The sequence below is a fragment of the Rhyacophila brunnea genome, unplaced genomic scaffold (assembly GCF_057557595.1).
Source record: "Rhyacophila brunnea isolate RB1 unplaced genomic scaffold, BYU_Rbru_1.0 scaffold_88, whole genome shotgun sequence".
Classification (NCBI taxonomy): domain Eukaryota; kingdom Metazoa; phylum Arthropoda; class Insecta; order Trichoptera; family Rhyacophilidae; genus Rhyacophila; species Rhyacophila brunnea.
The window spans coordinates 628,017-647,814 of NW_028233359.1; the positions used below are offsets into that span (position 1 = coordinate 628,017).

The 19,798-nt window shown below is 34.1% G+C and overlaps 1 long non-coding RNA gene across 1 annotated transcript; it reads left to right on the plus strand.

Moving 5' to 3' along the window:
* The first annotated feature begins 12,492 nt into the window (after positions 1-12,492).
* On the plus strand, positions 12,493-14,672 carry LOC147063745 (uncharacterized). The gene is made up of 3 exons (XR_015072034.1): positions 12,493-12,577; positions 14,071-14,165; positions 14,446-14,672. It is a non-coding gene; the product is annotated as an uncharacterized LOC147063745 (long non-coding RNA).
* The last annotated feature ends 5,126 nt before the right edge of the window (positions 14,673-19,798 follow it).

Here is a 19,798-nt window from a genome sequence, read left to right on the forward strand (position 1 = left end):
TATTCGCTTTGGTTTGGGGGAGGCTTTAAACTAGTAATATGATTTTGAGCGGCCGTCAAGTTTTAACACCAAACATTTTTTTTCCACATTTTTTAAATACACACCTTTGAGTAATTTAATAACATGATTTTTCATGAAGTTTTTATAGTTTTTCCATATAAATTACGCGAAAAATTCGCATTTTTCCATTTTCACTAAGTACCCCGTGAAAATGTCCCGAACAAAAACGACCGCATGCGTTTGGAACATCCAGTCAAAAGAGTCTATACATAATAGCCAAAACGGTGTAATGCTCACTAAATATGTCGGTTTATAATAGACTACCTTAAAATTGATATTTTGATTACACAAAAGTGTCAAAATTACAAAAACATTCAACATTCTTAACATTTATCTTTTTATTTATGATTTTGAATAGATCAATGTCAGTTGCATACGGGAAAAAGCAGTAAATAATAATTATTCTTACCTACTGTTTTTTAACAATATGATCCGTAATAAAAATAAATAAGTTATTAGAATACACTTAGATATGCATATTTTTGAAAAATGCAATATATTTTTATGCAACGATATTTTCTACAATGAAGTTTTGTAGGTACTTTAAAAAGTTATTGCCTATGACGGCTTCGACAATTGTTTCACGCATATGGTTTTCTTCCGAATATGTGAGTTTATGAGTTCTAAACAACGTACCGACCTACATATCTGTTTACATTTATATTTAAATTCATCACGTTTATGAGTTTTTAAATGACATATTGGTTTACATTTAAAATGAAATAGATCACACGCAAATGGTTTTTCTCCTGTTTCGTTTTATGAACTTTAAGATAATGTTGTGCTGAGGCTCCGTATAAGTACCTAGTCAATTTATTTAAAAGGTTATTCACCATTTTATAAATCTTGACATGTGTTTGAAGATTACTGAGTCGCGAGCATCCAAATGAACATACATTGCATTTATAAGATTTTTCACGAGTATGTTCTATATAATATGTATATATTTATTTCGTGTGTTTTAAGACAACTAAGTCGAACGCATTTATATGAATATACATTGCATTTTAAAGGTTTTTCACCAGAATTTGTCATTTGTTTGTTTTTAAGATGACTAAGTTGCGAGCATCTATATGAGCATACATTGCATTTATAAGGTTTTTCACCAGTCACCAAAAAATGCTCGGCGCGGTTTAAGAGTTGGCCTAATGCGTCGACGGTCACAGGTTCTAAACCTCGGTCTGGCAAGTACGCATATTATTCGCGAGAATCTGTATTAACATACATTGCATTTATTAGATCTTTCTTCAGAATGTGTCATTGTATGTCTTTTTAAACTTTAATTCGCGAGCATCTATATTAACACAAATCACATTTGTGAGGGTGGTTAGCAGTATTTTCATTCCACATATTTTAAGACTACAAGGTTTTTTTTAATCAAAATTTGATTACATTTCAAATCACAATCATCACACGTAACTGGTTTTTCTCGTGAATGTGTAAGTTTATGAGTTCTTAAACAACGTATTCAATACGTTGCTGCCAAAAGTTGGTACGTCGATAGTTTAGGTATTTTGAGTTTACCACGGATAAGATGTCTATACTTATATACGTTTGCTAGAAAAAACATCAAGATCATCCGATTTTTAGAACATTGTTTTTTTAGCTATTCATTATGTTGATAAAAATACGTAACTCTTGATTTTTCAATTTCCCAACATCAAAAGACTGTAAAGATGTTTACAGTATTAATCTAGATAAAAATCAACCAATGAAACGCAGTGGTAAAATCTTTGTAATACTATTACCTAATATTTTTATTATTTTTCAATAGTTTAGCTAAAAGTTAGGACGAAATAAGTTTGTAAATATTATGGTAAAATGGCATAGAAATTACATTATTTTCAACAGAAGGTATATGGAAGAAATATCAGAAACATATTCAAATTACATAAACTTATTCAATGAAAGAACTTATAAACTTACACATTCAGGAAAAAAACCCATTTGCGTGTGATGAATGTATTTTCCAATATAATCAAATATGTAATTTAAAAATACCAAGTAAACTTAAAACATATGGAATGGCAATACTGATAAAAAAAACCTTATAAATGCGATGAATGTTCATATATATGCTCGCAAATTAGTTGTCTTCTCCTCTCTTCTTGGTTGTATACGCATGGCTGAGGATCTTGACCACTTTTTAATTTGGTCATCCTTTGAGCGACCAAGACTTTCAAGCCTTCTCGAGCTTCTGCTTCTCTCAAAGCAGAATGAATGGTGCTAGCAGTACTCGTAAAAAACATGAAATAACACATTGTGACGAAGAACCTAAATGTGATCAGTGTACATATAGATGCTCGCTAGTTTAAAAATACATATGATGCCAAAAAATAGTGTTCAAAAACCTTATAAATGCAATATATGTTCATAAATATGCTCGCAACCTAGAAACCTTAAAATCAATAAAATAAAAAGTAACGGGGCACTCCCTCATAAATGCGATTTGTGTTTATATAGATGCTCGCAAATTAATGTTTTAAGAGACATACAATGACACATTCTAATAAAAAATCTAATAAATTCAATCTATGTTCATATAGATTCTCGCGACGTGGTAGTCTTTAAATACCTACATATTATGACACATTTTGTTTTCGACCATGTCCATAACTTATAAGATCATATGGGATCAGGGATTATAAGATCTTATAAGTAATGGTCATGGTAACCATAAGTATACAACCAAGAAAAGGAGAAGACAACTAATTTGCAAGCATCTATATGAACATTCATCGCATTTTTAAGGTTTTTTATCAGTATTGCCATTCCATATGTTTTAAGCTTACTAGGTATTTTTAAATTACATATTTGATTATATTGGAAATCACATTCATCACACGCAAATGGGGTTTCTCCTGAATGTGTAAGTTCATATTATGAACTTACACATTTGAACTTTAAATTCTTTCATTGAATAAGTTTATGTAGTTTGATTATGTTTCTGATATTTCTTCCATATGCCTTCTGTTCAAAATAATGTAATTACATTATTCTAGATTAATACTGTAAACATCTCTACAGTCTTTTGATGTTAGGAAATTGAAAAATCAAGAGTTACGTATTTTTATCAACATAATGAATAGCTTAAAATACAATGTTCTAAAAATCGGATGATCTTGATTTTTTTTTTCTAGCAAACGTATATAAGTATAGACATCTTATCTGTGGTAAACTCAAAATACCATAACTATCGACTTACCAACTTTTGGCAGCAACGTATTGAATACGTTGTTTAAAAACTCGTAAACTTACACTTTCAGGAGAAAAAGCAGTTGCGTGTGATGATTGTGATTTGAAATGTAATCAAATATTTGATTAAAAAAAACCTTGTAGTCTTAAAATATGTGGAATGACAATACTGCTGAACACCCTCACAAATGCGATTTGTTTTCTTATAGATGCTCGCGAATTAAAGTTTAAAAAGGAATACAATGACACATTCTGAAGAAAAATCTAATAAATGCAATGTATGTTAATACAGATTCTCGCGAATAATATGCGTACTTGACAGACCGAGGTTTAGAACCTGAGACCCTCGACGCAATAGGCCAACTCTTAAACCGCGCCGGCATTTTTGGTGACTGGTGAAAAACCTTATAAATGCAATGTATGCTCATATAGATGCTAGCAACTTAGTCATCTTAAAAACAAACAAATGACAAATTCTGGTGAAAAACCTTTAAAATGCGATGTATATGCATATAAATGCGTGCGACTTAGTTGTCTTAAAACACATGAAATGAATATATACATTTATATAGAACATACTCGTGAAAAATCTTATAAATGCAATGTATGTTCATTTGGATGCTCGCCACGGAGTAATCTTCAAACACATGTAAAGATACTAAATGGTGAATAACCTTTTAAATAAATTGACTACTTATACGGACCATCGGCACACCATTATCTTAAAGTTCATAAAACGAAACAGGAGAAAAACCATTTGCGTGTGATCTATTTCATTTTAAATGTAAACCAATATGTCATTTAAAAACTCATAAACGTGATGAATTTAAATATATATGTAAACAGATATGTAGGTCGGTACGTTGTTTAGAACTCATAAACTCACATATTCGGAAGAAATTCATATGCGTGAAACAATTGTCGAAGCCGTCATAGGCAATAACTTTTTAAAGTACCTACAAAACTTCATTGTAGAAAATATCGTTGCATAAAAATATATTGCATTTTTCAAAAATATGCATACCTAAGTGTATTCTAATAACTTATTTATTTTTATTACGGATCATATTGTTAAAAAACAGTAGATAAGAATAATTATTATTTACTGCTTTTTCCCGTATGCAACTGACATTGATCTATTCAAAATCATAAATAAAAAGATAAATGTTAAGCATGTTGAATGTTTTTGTAATTTTGACACTTTTGTGTAATCAAAATATCAATTTTAAGGTAGTCTATTATAAACCGACATATTTAGTGAGCATTACACTGTTTTGGCTATTTCGTGTATACTCTTTTGACTGGATGTTCCAAACGGATGCGGTCGTTTTTGTTCGGGACATTTTCACGGGGTACTTAGTGAATATGGAAAAATGCGAATTTTTCGCGTAATTTAAATGGGAAAACAATAAAAACTTCATGAAAAATCATGTTATTAAATTACTCAAAGGTGTGTATTTAAAAAATGTGGAAAAAAAATGTTTGGTTTTTAAACTTGACGGCCGCTCAAAATCAAATTACTAGCTTAATATAAAAGATTCAAATTTAAAAAATCGTGTTTAAAGTTGACATAAATATACTTAATCAGATGCATTTAAGAAAAAAAATTTAAGGCTAATTTAATGGTTCAAGTATCAACTCACTAGTGACCCAACGTTTAGCTGGAACACCCAATTTGAAATTGGAATTTTTCGGTTATTATAGGTGCACAAACGAAAAAAAATCGTGCACGTTTGTGCACGATTTTTTTTCGTTTGTGCACCTATAATAACCGAAAAATTCCAATTTTAAATTGGGTGTTCCAGCTAAACGTTGGGTCACCCAATGTTGAAATTTCAACTTTTTTTGTGTGCATTCGTTTGTGCATCGTTAGTACACGTTTGTGCACGCGTTTCTTTCGTTTGTGCACGCACATTAAGGGGGTTATTCAGATTTCAATTTGGGTGACCCAGCTAAATGCTGGATACTTGTGTCACTAAACTTGGATTTTTTTCAAAATTTAAATTGTAAACACTAGTGCCTTGGTAGTGAACGTTAGTGCACGATTCTTTTTTGCCTTTTTATCTGTATTCAGCGCGCTATATGATTTTTAAGTTTGTATGCAAAACCTGAATGCGTGGGTTTAAAAATATTTTTTTTAATGAAATCTCTTGTCGCATAGCTAATGCGCAATTCTGCATACTTTTTTAATTTTTTTCTCATATAGTGCGTGAGATATTTGATATGAAATATTTGATGAACGTTAAGTCGAACCACCCAACAAACTTTTTTAACTTTTTATTAGGTCATCAATTTGTCTATTATTGGCTTACGTTTGTGCACGTGCTTTTTTTGATTTCGAGATTATATCTTGAGAGATATTATTTTTTTAAATTTAGTGACTTGATACTTGAACCATTAAATTTACCTTAAAATTGTTTTGTTAAGTGCATACGATTACATATATTTTTTTAAACTTTTAACATGATTTTTCAATTTTTTATCTTTTACATTAAGCTATAAATTTGATTTTGAATGGCTGTCAAGTTTTAACATCAAACATTTTTTTTCCACACTTTTTAAATGCAAACCTTTGAGTAATTTAATTACATGATTTTTCATGTATTTTGTATTGTTTTTCCATGTAAATTACGCGAAAAATTCCCATTTTTCCATTTTCACTAAGTACCCCGTCAAAATATCCCAAACAAAAACAACCGCATCCGTTTGGAAGATCCAGTCAATAGAGTCTCGCAAAATAGCCAAAACGGTGTATGCTCTCTAAATATTTCGGTCTATAATAGATTACTTAAAACTTAATATTTTGTATACACAAAAGTGTCAAATCTTAAAAAAAATCATTAATAAACTTAAAATTTGTCTTTTTATTTATGATTTTGTTAATTTCATAAGCAAAAACGCAGTAAATAATAAGTATACTTAGGTACCTTTTGTTTTTAACTTATGATCCGTAATAAGAAATAAATAAGTTATAATACAATAATTACGTTGGTATGCATATTTTTGAAAAATGCAATGTATTTTTATGCAACGATATTTTCTTCAAAAGATAATATTGGAATGACATTTCGTCAACTAAATGCGCGGAACTTGTGACTCCGTATTAACCAACTTCACAGAAGGAAGAAAAAACTGTTTTAAAATAAAACGGACTGGTTTAGGAAATTTGAACACTTTTAGTATTTTAATGTTATAAATGAGTAAATCTGGTAATTTTTACAAAATATTTATTAACATAGAATATAGAGGAGTTACATGGTTTGCTTTTGTTTTTTTGAGATTTGAGCTGGGAGTTACAATGTTTGAATTAAAATAAACAGCACCAAGTTTTACAGTATCTATTGCTTGTCTACATTATGTTGGAAAATTCAATAAAATCGCATAAATAGGGGTAATAAGCATCACATAAATGAACAAAATAATATTTAATTCATTTTAATTTTCGAGTTAGCTTTCAAATGACAGATTATTATAAAATTAGTGATAATCAGCCACCATACTTGTTTTCAAGAACTGAAGGTATTCTTAGTTATTTTATTTCATGCCTTTCTTGATATAGTTGAGGAAGGCTGCAAAGAATTTTGGTTGCATAATAGTACTTTAATTTATTCGTACAGGGACAAAGAGATTGGAGGGAGCTCTTGCTATTCTTCACCAAAACGCAGTTTAAATTAATATTTCCATTTATTACTCGTAGATCCATTATATTGCAGTGCTCGAATATAAGTCATTAGTTTTCCTCCTGGTCGTACCGTACCTATGGATTTGTAAAATCTAACACCAATATTTTTTTATTAAAATGATGGCATAAATATGTAAAATGGTATATTCTTCTTCTTCCACGGTGCTACATCCCGGGGTGGGATTTGGCCTCCTCCACAACCGCTCTCCACTCACTCCGGTCTCTCGCCACACTTCTCCAGTTACCGGATCTTCCTATATGAAGCCAGTCAATTTCTACGGCGTCAGCCCATCTCTTTCTTGGACGGCCTCTGGGTCTCTTCCGTTGGGGTAGCCACTTCGTCATGATCCTTGGCGCTCTAACTTCAGGCATTCTCTCCACATGCCCCGCCCATCGTAGTCTTTGGAACTTACAGTGTCTTATGATTGTTTGCTGTTCAATCAGCTCTTCCAACTCGTGGTTCATTTTAATTCTGTAGTTCCCATTTTCCAACGTGGGTCCAAAGATTTTGCGGAGTATTTCGCTCGAAGACAGCTAATTTGTTTTCTTCGTTTTGAGTCAAGCACCAAGTCTCACAGCCATAAGTGACCACTGGCCTTATAATCGTTTTATAAATTAGAAGTTTACTTCTTCGGCCTAGAATTTTCGACCCCACCAGTCGCTTGCAGGCATGCCAGCATTTATTCCCGGAGATAAGGCGGATTTTTATCTCCTCTGCTGTCTTATTTTGGGTATTTAGGCTGGATCCGAGATACGTGAACTTGTCCACCCCTTCATATGCATGCTGTCCTATGACTATATTCTGCAGCGGTACCTGATCGCGTGTGCTGACCATATACTTAGTTTTTGACTGGCTTATTTCCAGCCCAGCGTTTTCTGCTTTTATTTTCATAGTGCCACCATGGTCGATCATCCTCTGTTTGGATCTGCTTGTAATTAGTATCCGTCAGTGTGGTCTTTATAAGCCTTACTAGTTTTTAGGGAATTCCCAGTATTTTTAGGCTTTGCAGCATCTTATCCCTATTCACACTGGCGAAAGCTTGTTTAAAATCAATAAGCAGGTGGTGGAGTGTCAGGTTGTATTCGTGCGCTTTCTCCATAGTTTGCCTCATGAGATGGATGTGATCTATGGTGGATCTATTTGGTCGGAAGCCGCATTGGTATTCTCCCAGGATTTCCTCACCATAGATCATTAACCTGCTATACAGTACAGATGAGAAAACTTTATAAGCTGTGTTTAGAATTGTGATCCCTCTGTAGTTATCGCAGATTGTTTTGTCTCCCTTTTTCAGAATAGGCACGATTATTATACCCATCTTCCATTCCTCAGGTAGAATTTCTTTTTCCCAAATATTGAGAATTATCTTGTTGATATTTGCTTCCAGTGTAGGGCCACCAGTCTTTATCAGCTCGGCTGTTATCCTGTCGGTTCCAGGTGCTTTATTGTTTTTCAGCGTTCTTAATGCTCTTCTTACTTCAGGCAGAGTAGGCTCATCAATAAATTCCTCAGCAGTGTGGTACAATACTTCTTCCGTTTCCTCATGACCATTATTATAAGCCTGATTTAAAAGTGTTGTGAAATAGCCTTTCCATCTTTCCATAATGTCCTTCTTTTTGATCAGCATTTGTCCTTCACTATCCTTACAGGAGTTTAATCAGGGTTGATAGGATTTAGTCTTGTAAAATTTTCTGAGATCATTGTTTCTTCTTTGACATTCCATGTCTTGAAGTATTCTCATGAGCATCAATGGCTTTTTCTCTCGACAGAGCTTTGTTGCAGTTTTTCTGTTTTCTTTATAAGTTTCGTAATTTTGGCGAGTTTCCCTTTGTAGGCATTTCTTCCTTGCTTCATTTTTTTTCAAACAGTGCTTGCCTGCAATCATCATCAAACCATCCTGCATCTATTTTTGCTTTGTTTTCCCCCAGAATTTCTGTGGCACTCGTGATAACACAGTTTTTTGTATTTTCCCAGTCCACATTCACATCATCGGTTATTAAAGTCATTTTTAAGTTTGTTTCTATAGATTCCTGGTATTTATCCAAAATTTCTTCATCCCTCAATTTTTCAGCTCTCCATTTAGTTCTTCTCTGGCCTTCTTTTTTCAGTATTAAGGAGATTTTTTGTTTTAATTTTGCTCTCACCAGGAAGTGATCAGAATCGCAATTGACTTCTCTGCAGACGCGCACATCCTCCACTGTTGTCGCTCTTCTTTTTGATATAAGAATGTGATCATTCTATTTGGTTGCACTACTTTTACTGGTTTTAATGGTTACTTCCAGGTATTTTCCAGGTTCCTTTGTGGATATTTTTATGTTTAAACCATGTACTACTAATTAATAAATTATTTGCAGCCGCTAAAAAGCATAGACGTTCACCATTATCGATTGTCGTTTGATGCAAACTGTGCTGCCCAGCTAATTATTTAAATGCTTCATCTTTTCCAACTTTTGCATTGAAGTCTCCCAAGATAATTAGAGCATCATGTGGGAAGACTTTTTCGCAGGCTCTCTGCAGATCTTCATAGAATCTATCCTTAATTTCCTCGGTCGCATCATCAGTTGGGGCATAAACGTTGATGAACGTAATATTGAAAAGTGTACCTTTCAGTTTAAGTTTACATAATCTCTCACTAATTGGCTCAAATCCTAGTACTGCCCTGCGGATATCAGAGCTGATTAAGAACCCAGTTCCATAGCGACCCTGCGTACCTGCAGATCCACTGTAATACAAAGTGTAGTTTCTCTTGTTTATGAAACCTGCGCCCTCCCATCTTATTCCCTGCAATACAGTCACGCTCATTTTATACTTATGCAATTCAATTGCAACCTCCTCCATCTTGCCCGGCTGCAACATAGTGCGTACGTTCCATGTGCCACATTGTATATATAATCGTTTGCCCTTAATTCTTTGCTTGGGTCGTTGGTTTATGGGGAGTCCGGGGTTCGTAATCAGGGCTTTTTTTTTACCGTGTTGGGTGATTAACCCTACGACGAACCCTCATCCTTTATCCGGGCTTGGGACCGGTCATAGCGTAGGTAGAGTCGTTCCCTATTACTATAGGCGGAGATTGTGACATGGTATGGCTTAGGTTTTTCCAGGCTTCTTTAAACGCAGTTATATAATCAGCATGAACACTTTTTTTTTATTTCTCAACCTCATTTCAATTACAGAGCGAATCGTTCAACCTCAATTTGAGTGTGGTCCTTCTCCTTTTTTTAATGTACATTGGTGATATTACGTGGCATTGCAATATTAATTTAATAAAGCATTGGTGAGTACTAAATTTTTTCCTGGTTTTTTTCCCTGCTCCATCACTATACAGAATAGTGGTTTTATAGTCGTCGTCGTCGTCGTCGTAGAAAGAGGCAGAAGAGGAAGAGTAAATTATTGACATATTATTACACTGGAAAGCTAATTTGCAGTAAGCCCACTTTCGACTTCAATCAAAACATTGCAAAGCCCTTCAATCGTTTTTGGTTGCAGAGAGTAAAATTATGAATGGCAAGTTTTGTTTTAAATTATGCGCTGGACACATTAGATTTTGGATATATCAAAACGCATTGTCTATTGTAAACACATATTTTTCAGTAATTTTGTCAGATTCCTTTTCCCTTCTGGCGTAGGTATTTTTTCTTTTCTTGCTGAACAAGGTATTTTAGTCCATCTAAATTATTTGTTTGACTGAAATAGTTTTCAATTCAGGTATTCAAATTTCTGACAGACTTCTATACTATGTTTAAAATGTTTATTTGTCCCTTAAAATGGTCGAAATCAGTGTTTCTAAACCTTTTTACAGCTGTGGATTACTGAAATTATTAGAAACGTTTTACGCACCGCTAACGTATAAGGAAAACATATTATATAATAACGTATGATAGCAGTTAATTTCGTCACGTAAAACCATTAATATATTTAAGGACAAAAACACAATGCTCAAATACTTACAGTTGCACAGGTTTTATTAAAATTTTAGCATTAGCATTTGGACGCCCAAAAATTGCGGACCACAAGAAAACTTTCTGAGGACCACTGGTCTAAATTAAACATTGGCATCATTAAATAGACAACCAAGCCAGGGCTCGAAATAGACCGGAACGCACCGGAGCGCCGTTCCTGTTCGTGAAATTCTAAAAGATACCGTTCCGGCTCGTGGATTCTTTGAAAATTGCGTTCCGTTTCGTGTTATTGAGATAATTTTGCATGTAGGTATATAGTTCTTAAAGTTGTAAGAACTGATTCGTGAGAATATGTTAGGTTATTTATTAACGATTAGTCCTACAAGGTCTACAATATAATATAAGCTGTTCGGTTTTCAGATGTGCTCCAAATTTGTAATTATTTACCCTTACAAGCAGGGCTGAATTTCCAAAAAGGGCTACATGTCCGGAACCTAAATTTAGTAGGTCTACAGAACCCGAAAAATAATGTGAAATCACAAAAGAACCTTGCAGCGAAGGAATACACAAATATACGAGCTTCTAGAATTTTGAAGATAAGAGCCCAATTCTAAGAAAATTGGTGGAAAATAAGTGATTTTGCAAAAACAAACATAAAATAATATGAAAAAACCACTAAAAAAATAATTGAAAAAACCAGGTTTTAGTATTTCTCTGTATCCATCTTTCAGAATCGTCCTTGTTTCTCTTATGAATGCCGGATTTATCTGAAATACCATCTGAGATATTATCTGGTACCACATAGTGCAGACACAAAAACAAGTCATTATCTTCCAATACTGGAGTAAAATTTTTTGTGTTAAATATAATAATTGCTATAGTTACTATATAATTATTATAATACCATTAATATCGATAATTCCTAGTATGTATCATCTGCAAAGAATAATATTTTCCGAATTATGTACCTACCTACTCGTACCTATTTTAATAACAACTGTTGTTTCACTATTGCAAAAAAAAGTTTTAAATTTTTTTCTTCAATTTTCTAGTAGGTTTTTTAAACGGAATACATAGTTTTCAACTGCACCACAGTGGATCAAATAAACAGATGTGGATGGTTCAATGTCATCTTGCCGAGATAATAATATTATGTAAATGATTGTCGGTTCGTGATTAGACTGTGGTTCTAAATCATTTAGTGTTCTTAAAACTGTTGAATACCTACATAGGTAGTAGGTACAACAATATTATTGTATATTTGCATAGTAGAAGCTGTTACCTACCTTATGGCAGTGAAATTTAATGCTGCTCTGGTCTTTTCATTTTCTGATGTTTTAAAATAACTCCACAATATTGAAACAAGTTATAATTTTTTGGGGTGTCTTCACAGCCTTTCTGGTGTTTATCATTTTGAAGTGTTTGTATTTGTCTTCACCAATAACTTTTTTTAAAAAATCACAGGGAATAATTTTGGTTCAAGTTTTTCTGTATGAAAATGGAGACCAAGCTATACATATCAACAGACGACGTAATAAAATAATGACTGACACCTTATTTTATCAACCAAAAGTTGAAACGGCCAACTACTATGCTATGACTATTCATAAATAAAAGCACCATATCTATGTATTAATTAAATACATAGAAATAGATATGTACCTACATATTATACATATTCGGCGTAAAAACCTCAAAAATGATAATCATGCACGACTATTGCCACTCGATTACTAATAAATGGTAGGTAGGTACCTACCTATCATACATTTTTTTCACTTAATGTGACCTGTATGGGCATTGGTTAATAATAATCGCTGGCAAGCTATATTATTTCGTCTAGGTATCTTATAGGTTCAAAATGCTTGGGTGACTAGGTACAATGAAAAAATGGCGTTGCGAAAACCTTTATAACATTTTGTAGTCTTGGGACATCTCTCAACAGCAGCCTCAAAATGATTGATTCCTTGCTATAATTAGAAGAGAGGCGATCTTCCTGTTATTTTATCTTCACAGAATTATTAAACTCAATATTTCGTTCTTCCAGTCAGCTTTGAACGTAATATTAGATTGATTAAGGGCATTAAGGCGAGATATAGGTACCTAGGTACCTAACTTGCCGACAACACCGAGTTGAGTCTTTATTCAGCGATTAGGAATGCAGTATATGTATGAATAGAATAGTTACCTAAATTATAATAATACTTATATTATAAGTACCCACATATAATTTGATTTTTTACGGCGTATTGAAAACCTGTGTTATTAAAAATCTATAAACCTTATAAAGATAGGTACCTATCTTCTTCTTATTGTGCCATCCCCTAGCGGAGGTCGACCACCATCAAGGCGATCTTATCTTTGTCGTCTGCTACCCGGAACAGTTCGGTGGAGCTGCACTCGTACCAATCACGGAGGTTATTAAGCCACGAAATGCGGCGCCGTCCTCTGCTACGCTTCCCATTGATCTTTCCTTGAATGACAAGTTGGTGAATGCTGTATATGTGTCCTCTCATAATGTGGTCGAGGTATTGTAGTTTCCTGGTTTTGATACTACGTAGAATTTCTCGGTCCTTCCCCATTCGATTGAGAACTTCAACATTTGTCACCCGGTCAGTCCCAGGAATTTTGAGGATGCGTCTATACAGCCACATCTAGAAAGCTTTAAGTCTCCGTGACATCTCTTGGTTTAGCGTCCATACTTCCATGCCATAGAAAAGAATTGAGAGCACATAACAACGTACCATACGCAGTCTCAGACCTAGGTTAAGATCTCGATTGCTAAGGAGGCGTCTAATTTTGAGAAAGGCGCTCCTTGCGATCTCAATTGTAGTTTTTATTTCCTGAGACTGGTCCCATTTCTCATTGACCCATAATATCGTTGTTAGGCAAAAAATACAGCAAATCATTAATAGGTAATTAATAATTATTATGCTGTGTTATAATATGAATCATTATTTTTTACTGTTTATGTGTTAGCAGATCTAAAAAACTATAACGAAGGTGATCGTATACTATTTTAAGCCTTTAACTTCCAAGTCGTATTTCTGAGATAAATTTTATAAGCCCCACATGCCTATACGCTGAAATGATTCATTATTTTTCTATGTTACTTAGAGAGGCTTAATACATCGATTGGCGTAGGCCGTAGCGTATCGTTATACCGTACAATAGACAAAGGGTTAAGTTGACGATTATTCGTTATAAGAAAATATAATATATTATGAATTTTGCAGCAATGTGAAAATAGATTACGGCAAAGCAATAATTCCTTACGGGGCATCCCAAGTTTTCTAATGCAGCTCGAAGACGGTGAATTCCCATAACACGGGTAAGTACAGCGCAATTATTTTTTACTCTAGTAGCTTAAAATGTAATGACGTCATTCTTTAGTTCCTCGTACCTACAGCAGGTGCCTGGTCATGCGACTTCGAAACATTTTGATTTTTGATAATAGTGTATCACTTATTTTATAATAATGTAGTGTTTTGAATGTATAGTTTCGTTATAATTATTACATTGAACTAGCTAAAGTTTTGTGATGTGATTTTACTTCATTTTATGACATGTGACGTAACCAATGTCGTTTGCCTAATCTAAATTGTTTTTAGGTGATCGAAGTTGGATCCTGAACAATTATTACCTACCGCATGAGATGAAAAAAAATACTCAGTATTCTTCGCCTAGAGAGATCCCACTTATCATCTGGGTCAATGTCAATGTTGGCGTAAGTAGTAAGTACTTATAAGATTTTACGCATGGAATGTAATGAAGTTAGAATGTCACCATCAATTTCCTAGGGTAAACAGTCTATTGTAGAAAAAAAAACTATCAATTATAATCTGGATGGCGAACCCTTTTGAGTAGGTATATTAATATTTTACTAAATAACTACATGAATACTTTTTTAATCAATTTTTATGGGTAATGATTACTCTCTGATGTTTGCTTTTCTCCATCGCCAACCACCACGTCTCGACACACATAGTCGAGCGTATACCATGGTGTACCGAACATTGGGCGTTTTTCATAGCTGTGCTAAGAGTGACACCTGTAGAATCTTCCCGATATCTCGATTGGCGTGCAAGAATGCATGATTTCTAATCCAATTTAATCTATTATGGTCATGCCTCAATGAAAAAAGACCTTGCTAATCATATGGCGTTTTGAAACTTTTTGAAAGAAATAGTGCCCCATAGAAACCAAGTTACAATAACCGAGCCGGTATTAAAACTTACTCGTTTGTATACATTGATATAAGTACCATGATAATACACCGTTTCATACAAAATCACAATATTAAAGTGGGCAAGTTTTGCAGAATAGTGTCATATAAAAGGATTTTGACATGTGGATTTAGGAAGGATGGGATTGGGATGTGGAACGGGATGGGATAGGGATGTAGGGAAAGGGATATAGGGAATAGGGATAGGGATGGAGGATAGGGATATGGGATGGGGATAGGGATAGGTTGGGGATGTAGGGAAAGGGATAAGCATGAGACTCGGTGAAATAGGATGAAGCAGGGTCGTGGGTGGTTTGACTTATTACCTCTAAGACCTCAGTTACCTGTCCGGTTACTTCACTCATTCGTTGGATGTTCCTGTATAATAATAAATTACATAATGATGGAATAAATATAAATATCTCGGTTTGAGCGCCACTCTATGATGATGCATAGAGACAATAGTGAAGGATAATTAAATGAAAAGCAAGTAGAGAAATTGCAACAATTGTATATTAATAAATAAGATAACTTGCGGGCTACAGTGTATAAAAATGTATAATTACTTAAGTGAATCACGAGCACCTAAAGCGATACAATATTTAGATAAATTAGAACAAAAACCCAAAAGCTAATTCGGTCGGTGGACCGTAACATAAAATGACAATAAATACCGATTACACAAAAGGCTCTCCAGCCTTTTCGCTGCCCTCGATTCCTTCCAGGACGGAATCGAGGAGTGCGTCTTCAAACGTGTGGGGAACGTGGAGTTCCTCCGATCTCCTGGCGTGGGGGGGACGTCCTTCAGATGATCATCGTCCACGTCTCCAAAACGTCAGGAAATCGAAAGCCCTGAGCCCAGGGTCCGAGGCCCGGAACTGGCCAAGACGTCTGCTTCCTTCGAACGATCAAGACTGAGAGATCGACTCTCGCTTCGCCTACGTGTCAAAAGCCCGCTAGCTCCGATAGCGCCGGAAATAGTGTCACGAACTCCGTACAAACTATCCCGTGCGCAGGCGCGATCCGGTCGTACTTTTGCGTAGTGTTGCCCTCGTAAAGACTTCCTCGACTTAGTGTGTTATGTTATAAAATAACATGACATTACCTCCAACCTCGGTAAGAGAAGGACAAGCCATAGCGAGGACTTCGACTGTCAACTTCTCGGGGGGGTCTTCTGATAGCATCAATCCTCCCAGGGGTTGGGCATCATGGACGGCATGCTTAGAGATAGCGCGGCTACAGGCGAAGCGAAGGAGACATATAGATGAAATTTCCACTCTGTTATTTGGTGACAGAGGGAGAGGCTTATGAAGAATCAAAAAAACGAAGAAGATTATTTGCTGAAGAGTGAAGAGCTGGGAGAGGTCTCGTAGATTTACCCTACCTAACCGGTCCACCAATAATTTATAAATTTTAAAAAAGATCTAATAAATATAAAAACACCTAAGCTCGTGTATATAGAAATATATAAAATATTATAATTTATCACAGATAATTCACATCAAAACAAATAGTGGGGATTCAACCCAGCAGTGTAAAACTGCAATATTTAGAATATATAAAAATTGATTTAGATAAAGCTTCCAAAAAGATAGGAAGAGTTGTATAATAATTATTAATTTGAAAAGATTTGATATCAGTATAAAAAATTGAAATAATAGCCAAAAAATTTACATAAATGCACCTCAGATAATAATAATATATGAAATGGTATAATAAATTAATATATTGTATATAAAGGAATTAATATTTTAGTTCAAGAAATTTAATTCAATTCATTAAATTGATAAAATTGCAGAGATAGTATAATATAATAAAGTAATTAATAGAAATTAAAATTGCTTCCATAATTTGAGTAATAATAGTAATAAGCATTGAGTAATTAAGTTGAAAATAATAATAGATCAATGAATGATTTAATAGATTGATTTCGAATAATATTAAGTTATTGAAAAAAAGATGAACCTTTAATAGTTGGCAAAAGTTATAAAGTGCACAAAGCAAAAAATATAAATTCTCAATCGTATATGCCGTGGTTTTCGGCAAGTATACATAATACAAAATAATAAATACAATAAATTCACCAACTTGGTTCGAACAAATAACATAATAATTAATAAACAATGAGTGCCAGTTTGGTTTTGCGTGAGGGCGAGTCTATCGGAAAGTAATAAATACTGTGCGTCAAGCACCGTCCGAACATTTAAAAAGAACATTACTAAAATATACTACTCTCAGATGTCTAATCTGAATAAAAATAACAGTGTGGCTAACAACCAACAGCTGTGATGTGGATTCTCTGTTAAGCCTGTAGGAAACAAATGACGTGTGATGGTATTCCAAGCCATGATCCGGATCCCAAGCAGCGCTCCCACAAATAAAATAACGCGAACAAGGAGGAAACTAAGCTAGAAAAGAATTCCTAGTACAAAATATATAATTAAAATTAATCATCGATTTTAGTATACTACGTTAAAGTCTACAATGGTGTAACAAGATATCGTCCGTTCCAGAATATACGGCTCCGCTTCAAACTACTCTACTATATTACATTATGTACAATATATCACACTTAAAACTACTTAGAAATACACCGCCGCAGATTCTGGACTAACTCAATCCCGCCAAACCCGAGACCTCCGGTGACGTACGTTTCTTCCGGTGGCGTGTTCCAGCCCCAGGTACGCGAGATCTGAGTCCGGAACCCATCAGAAACGGACCTCCCAGATACAGAAAGAAAATACCACGGAGCACCACATGAAAGCCAGGCAACGACGAGGAAACCATGAACACATCGGAAACTAAACGTAATTAAAAGAACAACATGGTTCGCAACTGGTCCGACATTCAAGTTGGGGCTGCAAAAAATAAAAAATGAAAGGCTAAAGAGATCGTATTATAACGTCCACTTTCTTCCCTCAAGGAATTTTGATAAGTAGGTTGATTTCCTTCATACAGTCCAGGCCGCTGCACAACATCATCAGTGTTGACAGACGATCGCTTCTATTATTCGCATCACGCCTGCCAACTCACCACCATAAACATCAGAGTGCGGTGGAATCCACACAATCAGCGGCAGATTCCAACGCCAAAAAGAGAGGGGACTAACGGAACCGCCTTCAGTACCGATAGAACAACCCAAATACCAAGAGGGTTGGCTGCTAGAGAAAAAAAATCAGACGCGTCCGAGGAACATCTTCAGCACCCCGGATCACTAAAACACACCGGACAGTAGTGAGACACCTTCAGTTCCCACGACTTCCAAGGAGCTAGCAGCCAACAAATAATAATAAAATCTCCCCGCAGCCTGTACCGACAAAGATACATTGACAGAACAAGTATAACCAATCACTACAATCAATAAAAAAAAATATATAATAAAAATAGCAAACAAAACCGTCACGCAAAATCAAGTACAAAGGCAACTGGTATAAATAAAGATCACATGATCCCCAGCGCGATGTACTTAATTAGACAATTGTAGGTAATTTTAAATATAGGTGTTTTATCACTAGGTAGCTAAACTGACAGGCCCTTCCAAACGCCAAGACAGCGGTTGCGTCTTCCGGGAACACCATAACTCTCATCCTGGCACTATGGTGGTTTTTAGAACTATGCTTGTTTACCAAAAGTAGGTCCAGATGCTGAATGTGTGGTATGAATTGAGTAGGCCTCCTTCCCGAAAGGTCTGCAACCACCACCTTTGCGATGGACGTTCACCGGAACAAGGGTGTATTGCCATGTGCAGGAAAGAAGTCAGTAACTGAAATAGTTTACCATAGGTGAGTAAAAATTCACAAAGAAATTGAAATAAAGAAATATAGAATTTTATAATAGAAAATATTACTCAATGACATAATATATATATAAAATTTGAGATAATTAATTCGATAAAAAGAAAATCAATCCAAAAAAGAAGCTTGTAAAAGAGCAAAAATAATAATTATAATTTATAAATATCTGAGGTGTGTAATAGACAAAAGACAAAACAGTAAAAAATTCCTTCACAAAAAAATTGAATATTAATAAATAGGCATTATTAAAATGCGGCCCTGACAAAATTCAAAATAATTTGTTGAGTGTGACTAGCACGGAAACACACCTTTCCATAATAATAAAAGAAAAAATATTTGACAGAGTGTGTGTCATAATGAATGAAGGTTTGACAACTCCTAAAAGTTTCAAACATAGTTGATAATAAATTAAATATCAGCATTGTAAAATATTGCCCAGTGAAATAAGCATGCTAAACAAGCAAAAAAAAAAAAATAATCAATTATTAAATTCAAGTTAAATTGAAAGAAAAAATAATTTAGTTATTTCAAATGGAAATGTAGTTAAATATCAAATTCCAGATCGTATTTGAAAGAAAAATATTTTAATACTCAAAGAAAATTTTTAAATCTCAATGAAAGAGAATATTCAAAATTAAAATGTACTCTAAATGCATATATGAAATAATAATTATTTATTTATATAAAAAAATTGCAAAATCAAAAAGAATGTAATTAATAATTTAAGTGAAAGTAAATTGAATGTTTATGAATAATAAATAGCGGATGCTAGGATTTGAAAAGAGAAAAAAAGAATTTAAAAATATTAATTAATGTTAGCTTATATGCTTTTAAAAAAATTAGGAGAGGACGGAAAGTTGCATATAGTTGAGTGAAAGCATCTAGAATGAAATCAAAAAGCTTTAAAAAAAATATGTCTTTAAATTAGAAAGGATTGACAGGAGA